Raw genomic sequence first — 10,348 nt, 5'->3', positions numbered from 1 at the left:
AAAATCGAAAGGTTCCTGGGAAACTTTGGAAATGCCATGACCGCAGCCCTCAATTCAACCATTTGGGCTGCCCCATCCTCATGACCTTCCAAAACTTGCATCGATTCTTCCAAGTAACAATGGCATGTCTTGTCCTTCCCAAACCGTCAGTAAAGACGATGGGTCCTTGCACTGACTTCTGGCTATTTTTGGGGCCGCAAAGAAAATTTCAAAGAATTTTGCCACTTGCAAGAGCTCATGGCTGGGCAGATAACAAGCAATCTGCCCTGAAAAATTTTCCAGAGCATTTGGCAGAGAAACACTGCTCGCAAAGCTCCAATCAAATTTCCCCCGTAATACCAAGAGTATGAATTTTGCAAAATCTGCTCCCATCAAGTGCAAGCACTGTTGCCTGCATTTAATTATCAAATGAGCAATGGGCTCAAAAAATGTATTTGCTGTCTTTTGCGGCTGATGGGGCAGAAAGACCCAGTGCAAAACATGCAAGGAATCAGACTATTCATTTCCATTGGCCAACGATACCTGCAGGATGCAAATGAATCACATAAAGACAATCATTCGGATACACAATGAATTAACTATTCGGAGATCCGTAACAACCTCCACTTCCCAGACTTCAGGTCGATGCAGAAAGCAGGAGTGTCCCAGGGGCTGGCAGAAAGTTCCAGATAATCCTGGTCCAACAGCTCCCGAACCAAGTCACGAAGGGCGACTAATTCATCTTCAGAAAATGGTCCATTCCAGATGCCAAACGGCAAGGGAGAGAAATGCAATGTCCGCTCCAGAGACAGACGGGGTACAAATCATTTCAGGACAGTCTCTGGTCAGAACAACAGTCCAGTGAACTCGAGGTAGCCCCGTAGTGTCAGAGCAGCCTTGTTCTCATCACTAGCTCTCTGTCCTGTGAACAGAAAACTCAAAAAAACCCACAAGTTGAGCAATTTTGTTCCATCAGGGACAGTGACAGGGGAGGATGGGTGTGGAAAGTTTCAGCAGTGCAGACATCTTAGGCCTGCCAAACCGCAGGTGCTGGCTGTGAACTTGCCCAGCCAATATCAATTGGCTCTGATGATTGGGAAGACACTCGTGTCTGAGCGTGCCTTCTCTTCGCACTCCACTGCCCACTTCCTGAGCCTGATAGAGGCTGGCCATTCACATGAACTGTTGCCTTACAAGCATTGGCCATGTGATTTGGCCTTCCACACCGTCCACAAAAAAACAAAGGAGTGATCCCCTTTTGCACTTTCTTCCCTTTTTTCTTGTCGGCCTGAGCAGTTGCCTGTTTCTGCTTCCCACCCTGCTGCCCATTCCGGGGTGGCCACGGGGTGGTAGCCACGGCAGCCACCTTACTACCTGTGGTGCCCAGCTTTGCACAGGCCTCGGCCATTTGCCAGAGTGAGGGATCACCCAGAAGGGCTTCAATGATCTTTCTGCACTCTGCATTACAGTTGCTCCTTCCCAGATGCTTGAGCATCATTGTTCTGGAAGCGAGATCATCCACCTGTCGCTCAACTGAAGCTGTCAGCCTCTCTGCGAACCGCAAGAAAGGTTTGTCTGTCCCCTGAACAATTGTGGCAAATGACTGCTTCGGTGCAGACATCTCTACTGTCTGCACCAATGCTGCCATGCCAACTTTTTGGCACTGCTCTAGTACCAAGGGGTCATAGGTAATCTGCCTATTAGCATCAGCAAACTCACCTATACCCAGCAGCATGTCTGGCCCGACCCCATACCTAGGGTCATCTTGACGAGCCAACAGATTCAGTGCTGCAGTCTTTTCAGCCAATTGAGACCACTTAGACTCAAATATGTCGTATTCGACCAGATGAAAAAGAACCTTGCCCAAACACCGAATGTCATAGGGTGGTAATACGTCTGTGTCTACCAATCGGAGCACTTGCATCAGCTCAGGAGACCCCAGACCGTATTTACCAATCCTATCTCGGAGATCAATCAATGCCTGCCACGACAAATGGGCATGTTTCTTGCGGCCAGCTTCCCGAATCACAGAGAAAGCTTGCAGACCGCCTGTCGAGGCATCATCGTCCCTCGAATCCTGCCCCGTGGATTCCACAGGGACCAAGACAAGAGTCCGTCTCAAAGCACCAGCAGAGCTAGGGAATTCGTCCCTGCCCTGCAGGGGGCGCCGTGCCGAACCACGACCGCCCACTGCATCAGCCTTGGACCGGACGTCCTCCCAAAACCGTGCACGGTCCCTCGGGCGGACTGTGACCTGGCACGGGGGCAGCGTCCAGCGGCCAGCCGAAGGCGACCTGGCGTCCCAGGACTCCTTGCCCTGGGAGAACACCGGCCTGTCGGCATCTGTGCCGTCCCCTCTAAAAGTGAATACCGCGGAGCCGAGGTCCACCGCTGCCCTGGCGGTGGTGGCGGCGGCGCCCGCAGCGCCGCTTCGACTCAGCGCGGGGGTGAGCGCGGCACTGCGAGGGGTTTGTCCCGCGGTACCGTGGCACTGCCAAGCGCCGCTTTCAAGGACACGGGCGAGCCGGGAGGAGACGCCTTGGGGGGGGTGCAGCGGGCACCGCGGGAAGAAGGGGGTCTCGCGGGGGGAGATGAACTCGCAGAAGAGGCAGCTCGGGGGCCAGCCGAGCGCCACCCCGCCCCCGCATCTCTCGGCGGAGCCGCAGCCGCAGGAGGGGCTGCGGGGACCGCTCCCAGCATGGTCCGGCCAGTCGCTCGGCCCCCAATGGCGGGCTGCTTCCCCGCCCGCTGCGGGGCGGGTCTCCCACTCTCCGGGACCGCGCCTTTCTGAGCAAATTTGGCTGAGTGCCCGGAGCGGCGCCCGTGCTGCGAGTCCCCGCCGCGCGGGTCCGGGGCCGTCGCGCTGTCGTCTTCCAGAAAATACCTGGTAGAATTGTCACACTGGGCACAAACCGCTGTGACCATCCCCCCTCCCCGATCCAAACGCGCTTTCGGCGCTGCTAGCGCCGGGAATGCATGGGGGGGAAGAGACCTCCCTTTGCCGCCGCCGCGGCACGGGGGTCGGGGCTCCGGCGGCGCCGGCCCCTCCGGGGTTCCGCAAGCCCCGAAATCTCCTGCACTCCAGCGTCTGCGGGGTGCAGGCACGGGCGGAGTCCGCTCCGCGGACCCCGCGCCCTCCTCAGCGCCTTTGCTGAGAGGAGGCTGTCCCCACTTCTGCGCCTGCGTGGGGCCGGAATCGGTGTCCCCGCCGGCACCGCGGGCGTGCGGGGGGGGGGGGGGGGCAAATCCCCTCCACTCCAGCGCCGCGTCCGCGGGGCAGGAACAGGAGGAACGGCTCCGCCATCTCCCTTGGCACCTAGCCCGGGAGAAAGGACCAGGCTGGAGTCATCCTCTGAAACCCCAGGACTGAAAAGCTGCGAATTACGCAGCAGCACTTCCAGTCTCTTCCAGGTCATGACCAGCCCCAGAAACTCCACGCTGCAATCAGCAGAAAAAAACTGCAACAAATGCTCACCCAAAACCTCGCACTTTTCTGTGGAAAATGCAGCCTGAGCGCTGCAAAAGAAACCATGGGTTCTAGCATAATAAAACAATTCTTGGAAGTCTTCTTTGTGAACGGAGGCTCCCTCCCTCTCTAGAACCTCAAACCAAAGGTCCAAAACGAGAGGATCCGAGGAATCCATCGTGTCTTACCACTTGTTATCTCAGACACACAGCAACTTACAAATCCCACGTCGGTGGGGGTCACCCGATGCTCCTCGGTGGGGTCACCAAATGTCTCCAGTAGAGACACGAAAGAATGAAGCAGGCAGCAAGAAGGCCAGCACGAAAGTTCTATCTTTAATTTTCTGACTCCATCTTATATGCAATTCTTTCAGAAGGCACAAGATTGGCTGCATAGGTTGCCACCTCTTTGACCGCGTTGGTGAAGACTGCCATCAGTCACCTTTCTCCTCCCAGAGGAGAAATATGTAAACAAAAAGATAAATTCTGAAAATATACATTGTTTTCTTGAAGCTGCGTGAGAACAGAATGCAAACTCTGAAAAGCAGGCAAAGTTGGGGTGACAAGGGGGGGGGAATAAATGAGAGAGAAAGAAAACCAGTTCAATTTGTAATTTCATGTACAAAAGCAATATATCAGAGGCTGGGTGGCCTTTTGCCCCTTTGTACCCAGTTCTGGCAAGATGGTGCACAGGCTGCTGGTTGTTTTGTCTGCAAGACTCAGAAGAAGAAAGATCATAAGGAACTCATGCGAAATTAGAGTAAAACCATTAAAATTTTTAAGGAAGTGGTGGTATTTATGGAGACGCAATAAAGACCTAACTGTGGTAAAATGCTAAATTAAAATGAAGTAGGGGAAAGAAGAAAAGAGAACTTTTTCAAGGAATGTCAGTGGAGTAGAGGATTTGTTTGAAGAGATTTGCTGGGTGTAGTCAACAGCAACTGGAAACAAAATGAACAGATGAAAGGGCATACTTAGCAGCAAAAATAATATGCTGGTGGGGAGGCTCTGCCAGGCCAAAAAATAATTTGAAAGTTGTGGGAACTAATTGGTAGTCATGGTGGGCTGTGTAAATCATAGCATGTGTAAATAAGGTACTATAGGGAACAGTTCTGTGCTGGAGGGAACACGGAGATGATAACCTGATTGACCTTCCCCCTCCAGTCCCAGGAGTTTTCAGGACAGGCAGTAGGCAATGCAGTCAGCACTGATGGGCTTGCAAACTACAGGGCGGTGGGCACAGTAATGCATCAGTGGGTGTCAAACACAGCCTGTCCTCACCCCCTCCCACCCTCTGAATTCGGCCAAGGTCCTGGGACAGGGTCCAGGGAAGGAATATTGGTCAAGTAGGCCAGAGGAGCACAGGAATGGCTTCTGCCATTACAGAGGTGTAATGCCTGGACCATTGCAGAAGATAAACCCCTGCGTGCAACCACAAGGCACACTGATGGGGAGTTCAGACACTGCCTGTCAGACCATTGGGCTTCTTCTTTATATAAAAGTATCTTAGTCATGTGGCAAATAATAAGTCTGCTTTAATATTTCTAAAATCTACCTTATGGTAACTAGGTGTAGTCATCTATGAATTAAGCAGTGAAATTAATTATTTAAGAAAATTTTACTGGAGTTACACTTCTCTGAGTGCCCTGCTGCCATTTTTCTCTTTCATTTCTCATTATATATACATCTTTAAGAATTTAATTATATTTATATTTTAAGGAGGCCATTCTCATAGAGAACATGGACTTAAGGAGATCTGACAATGTGGCTGCCTCCTGACTGCTGTTCTATGAGTTTCACACTTCCACACTGCCTTGTGGAGGAAGCACTTGATTGGCAGTACCTGGGTCTGAGTAGACTGAGAGCCAGTATAGTATGGCCCCAGCCTGGGCTTCCCTACTGCAGTTAGTGTCTGGCTCCCAGAATGAACCTAAGCCGAACTTCCCAAAGGTAAAAAGCAAATATTTTGACCCAATGTACCAGAAACACCATAAAAATAAGAGATATCAATCCATGCTTTAAGGTTTTGTAGTGGTTTGAAAAGAAAATAAATGAGAGGCTCCAAGTCAGAGATACAATTTAATAGGAAGAAATGAAAAAAGGTAAAATAAAATAGATGCAATAATACAAAAGACCACTGACAGAGTCAAAATACTACCTGAGCAGGGTGATGGAAGCAGTCCAGATGAGGTGGTCTTCCTGAAGCAGTGATCCTGTAGAAAAATCTGGTAGCTCTGGTCCTCTGGGAATCCAGTGGGTAAGGGCCCCCCGTACTGTCCCAAACCCCAGATTATATCCAGGTGAGAATGCTTGGTTCCTCCCTCTGGGCGGAGCATTTCACACTGGGATGATGAGTCATGCAGGGGTTCTTTGATGGCCCATTAAACAGAGATAGCTCCCACGGGGGGTTATCTATGAGTCATGCAGCAAGGCATTTGATGGGCCATTAACAGAAGATAATGGCCCAGAGGGAGGGGGTCTGGGAAAACACTGCCCCAGCTGGATTCAGCAGTTCATGAAGATGGTGATAGAATACTTTTTGCACATCCTGTACTACAACCCAGGATAAACCACCCCTTATTCTATTACCATCTACATCATACCGAAATTAATACATTCTTACAGAGATAGACATATACATATATACATACAGAATGAAACCTTACACACTGTTCTCACTTAAAATTAGGTCTCCCTGTGGTACACAACGGGTTTCCCCATCTTTCTGCACTACCCACCAAGTGTAACCAGGTTCTTGAGCAAAGACAATCCCACGGATGGGTCTGCCTTTGCCTGAGGTGAGATTAATCCAAACAGTCTTTCCTAAAATGCCCTTCATGTGTACCACAGGGACTTTGTCTCCATCCACTGTGTGTAAGGGTTCAGACTGGGCAGGACCAGCTCAATTGATGAATCCTCAAGTGTTGACCATCCAGGTGGCTTTGGCTAAGTTTATTTCCCAGTTCTTGAAGGTTCTCTTACCAAGTGCTTTCAGGGCAGTCTTTAGTAATCTATTGCACCGTTCAACTTTCCCGGCAGCTGGTGCGTGATAAGGAATGTGATATATCCATTCAATACCATGTTCTCTAGCTCAGGTGTTTATAAGACCATTTTTGAAATGGGTCCCATTGTCCGACTCAGTTCTCTCAGGGGTGCCGTGTCTCCACAGGACCTGCTTTTCAAGGCCCAAGATGGTGTTCTGGGCAGTGGCATGAGGCACAGGGTAGGTCTCCAACCATCCAGTGGTGGCTTCCACCGTGGTCAGCACGTAGCACTTTCCTTGGTGGGTTTGAGGAAGGGTGATGTAGTCAATTTGCCAGGCTTCCCCATACCTGTACTTCAGCCATCGGCCACCATACCACAGAGGCTTCACTCACTTGGCCTGTTTGATTGCAGTGCAGGACTCACAGTTGTGGATGACCTGTGAGATGCTGTCCATAGTAAGGTCCACCCCTCAGTCACGGGCCCATCAGTATGTCGCATCTCTTCCCTGATGACCAGAGGCATCATGGGCCCAACGAGCTAGGAACAATTCTCTCTTGTGCTGCCAGTCTAGATCCACCTGTGATACTTTCACCTTGGCAGCTTTGTCTACTTGCTTGTTGTTGTGATGCTCTTCATTAGCCTGGCTCTTAGGTACGTGTGCATCCACATGTTGAACCTTCACGGTCAGCCTCTCTACTCGGGCGGCGACGTCCTGCCAAATCTCAGTGGCCCAGATGGGTTTTCCTCTCTGCTGCCAGTTGGCCTTTTTCCATCAATTCAGCCATCCCCACAGAGCATTAGCTACCATCCATGAGTCAGTGAAGAGATAGAGCCTCAGCCACTTCTCTCGTTCAGCAATATCCAAAGCCAGCTGGACAGCTTTAAGCTCTGCAACCTGACTCAACCTACCTTGTCCCTTGGTAGCTTGTGCAACTTGTCATGTGGGGCTCCATACTGCAGCTTTCCATTTCTGGTTAGTGCCTACAATTCGGCAGGAGCCATCAGTGAACAGAGCATATCATCTTTCAGTCTCTGGTAGCTCATTATATGGTGAGGCTTCCTCGGCACGTGTTACTTGCTCTTCTTCTTCTTCAGACGATAATCCAAAAATCTCACCTTCCGGCCAATTTGTTATAATTTCCAGAATCCCAGAGTGATTTGGGTTTCCCATATGGGCACACTGTGTAATGAGGGCAATCCATTTGCTTCATGTGGTGTCAGTGGTGTGATGCATGGAAGGAACCTTTCCCTTGAACATCCACCCCAGCACTGGTAGTCGGGGTGCCAGAAGCAGCTGTGTTTCAGTGCCAATCACTTCTGAGGCGGCTTGAACTCCTTCATAGGTGGCCAAGATCTCCTTCTCTGTGGGAGCGTAGTTGGCTTTGGACCCTCTGTAACTTCTGCTCCAGAATCCCAGTGGTCGGCCTCAGGTCTCCCCAGGCACCTTCTGCCAAAGGCTCCAGGACAAACCGTTGTTCCCGACTGCAGAGTAAAGCACATTTTTCACATCTGGTCCCGTCCTGACGAGGCCAAGGGCTACTGCATGAGCAATCTCTTGCTTGATCTGAACAAAGGCTTGTTGCTGTTCAGGGCCCCAGTGGAAATTGTTCTTCTTGCAGGTAACCAGGTAGAGAGGGCTTATGATCTGACAGTTCTCAGGAATGTGCATCCTCCAAAAGTCTATGGCACCTAGGAAAGCTTGTGTTTCCTTCTTGTTGGTAGGTGGGGACATGGCAGTGATCTTGTTGATTATCTCTGTGGGGATTTCGTGACATCCATCTTGCCACTTGACTCACAGGAACTGGATTTCTTGAGCTGGTCCCTTAACCTTACTTTGTTTAATGGCAAAACCCGATTTCAGCAGAATTTGGATAATCTCTCCTTTCTCGAAGACCTCCCCTGGGGTGTTCCCCCATACAATGATGTCATTGATGTACTGCAGATGTTCCGGAGCCTCACCCTTCTCCAGTGCAGCCTGGATCAGCCCATGGCAGATGGTGGGGCTGTGTTTCCACCCCTGGGGCAGTTGGTTCCAGGCGTACTGCATGCCCCTCCAGGTGAAAGCGAACTGAGGCCTGCACTCTGCTGCCAAAGGAATGGAGAAGAACACATTGGCCATATCGATGGTCACATACCACTTTGCTGCCTTGGACTCCAGCTCGTACTGAAGCTCTAACATGTCTGGCATGGCAGCACTCAGTGGTGGCGTGACTTCATTCAGACTAAGGTAATCCACTGTCAGTCTCCATTCTCCTCTGGACTTATGCATGGGCCATATAGGGCTGTTGAAAGGTGAATGAGCCTTACTGAACACCTTTGGCTCTCCAGTTTACAAATCATCTCATGTATGGGTGTTACAGAGTCCCTGTCAGTCCTGTATTGCTGACGGTGAACTGTTGCTGTGGCAGTTGGTACCTTTCGTTCTTCAGCTCTCAGCAGCCCCACAGCAGAGGGGTCATCTGAGAGACCAGGCAAAGTATTCAACTGTCTGATGTCTTCTTCCTCCACTGCAGCTGTCCCAAAAGCCTGACGATACCCTTTTGGGTCTTTGAAATACCCATTCCTGAGATAGTCTTTGCTGAGGATGCATGGGGCCTCTGGGCCAGTCGCGATGGGATGTTTTTGTCACTTGTTCCCAGTTAAACTCACTTCAGCCTCTAATACAGTCAGTTGCTGGGAGCCTCCTGTCACCCCAGAAATAGAAATTGGTTCTGTTCCTACATACCTTGATGACATCATGGTACATTGGGCCCCGGTGTCAACCGAGGCCATATATTTTTGTGGGTCAGATGTTCCAGACCATCGGATCCACACAGTCTAGTAGATCTGATTGTCCCTTTCCTCTGCCTGGCTAGAGGCAGGGCCCCCCTATTCCTGGTCATGACATACATTGCTCTCTTCCTGTAAATATGTTTCTGAGGTTCCTTCAAGAGGATCAGTCATATCATCATTCCTGTACTGTCTGGAGTTCTGTGCACGAGAGCCCGGAGCAACATTGATCCTAGATGGGCTCTTTGTGGTAGGTGTTTCTCTTTTCAGTTCACGTACCCGGGCTGTAAGGAGAAGGTGGGTTTTCCATCCCACTTCCTCATGTCTTCTCCATGCTCCCAAAGAAAAGACCAGAGGTTGCCTCGTAGTGTGTATCCTCTCTCCCTGGCTGGGGGTTGCCTGCTCCTAATGGCAGAGACTCTCATCGGCTCTGGTGAAATATGGTAAATTTCTTCCTTAAGTTCTTCTTTTCAGTTTCTGATGACCTTCTTCAATCAAGCTCCAGACTTGCTCAGCCAGTCTTGTTTCCACAGACGAAACATGGGTACGATCTGGGGCAGTGACAGTGTCCTTGTAAATTCTTAGTTTATTAGCCAAGACACCTACCCTGTCCTCACCTTCCCTCCATTGCAGTGTTGCCAGGTAATGTGAGTACATCTTGGGTCCAAGCCATGCAAATCTCAACCACATCCGTGATGTGCACTGGACACCATCTGGGTTTTTAGGAAATCTCTCATCTTCTGAAAAAATGATCTCCAACACAGCCAATTCCCTCAGCCATCGGATACCTTGTTCTATTGTGTTCCATTTTCCTTGGTGCACTTGGAGGTCTTCTTTACAAAGGTATCTATCCTTCACGCTTGTTAGCAGTCGCTGCCAGAGGCTGAGAGGCTCTTGGGTTTTCCCAATCCCCTTGTCAGTGATCACATCCCGGGACAGCGATCCCAGTTGCCTGGCCTCACTTCCATCCAGAATGGTGTCATTGGCTGCAGCATCCCAGATGCGGAGCAGCCAGGCCAGGATGGACTCGTTGGTCTGGCGGGTGAATTCTCTTTGCAGGTCACACAGCTCACCCAGAGATAGAGAGCGAGGATTTCTGGCTCTGTCTCTTCTGCTGGGTGTGAAGGTCTTGCTGCACTCTCATCAGTCA

The sequence above is a fragment of the Chamaea fasciata genome, unplaced genomic scaffold, assembly GCF_029207755.1.
Source record: "Chamaea fasciata isolate MVZ Bird 193981 ecotype frontalis unplaced genomic scaffold, bChaFas1.0.hap1 SCAF_4, whole genome shotgun sequence".
Taxonomy (NCBI): Eukaryota; Metazoa; Chordata; class Aves; order Passeriformes; family Sylviidae; genus Chamaea; species Chamaea fasciata.
Note: the sequence above shows the minus strand (reverse complement) of the source record.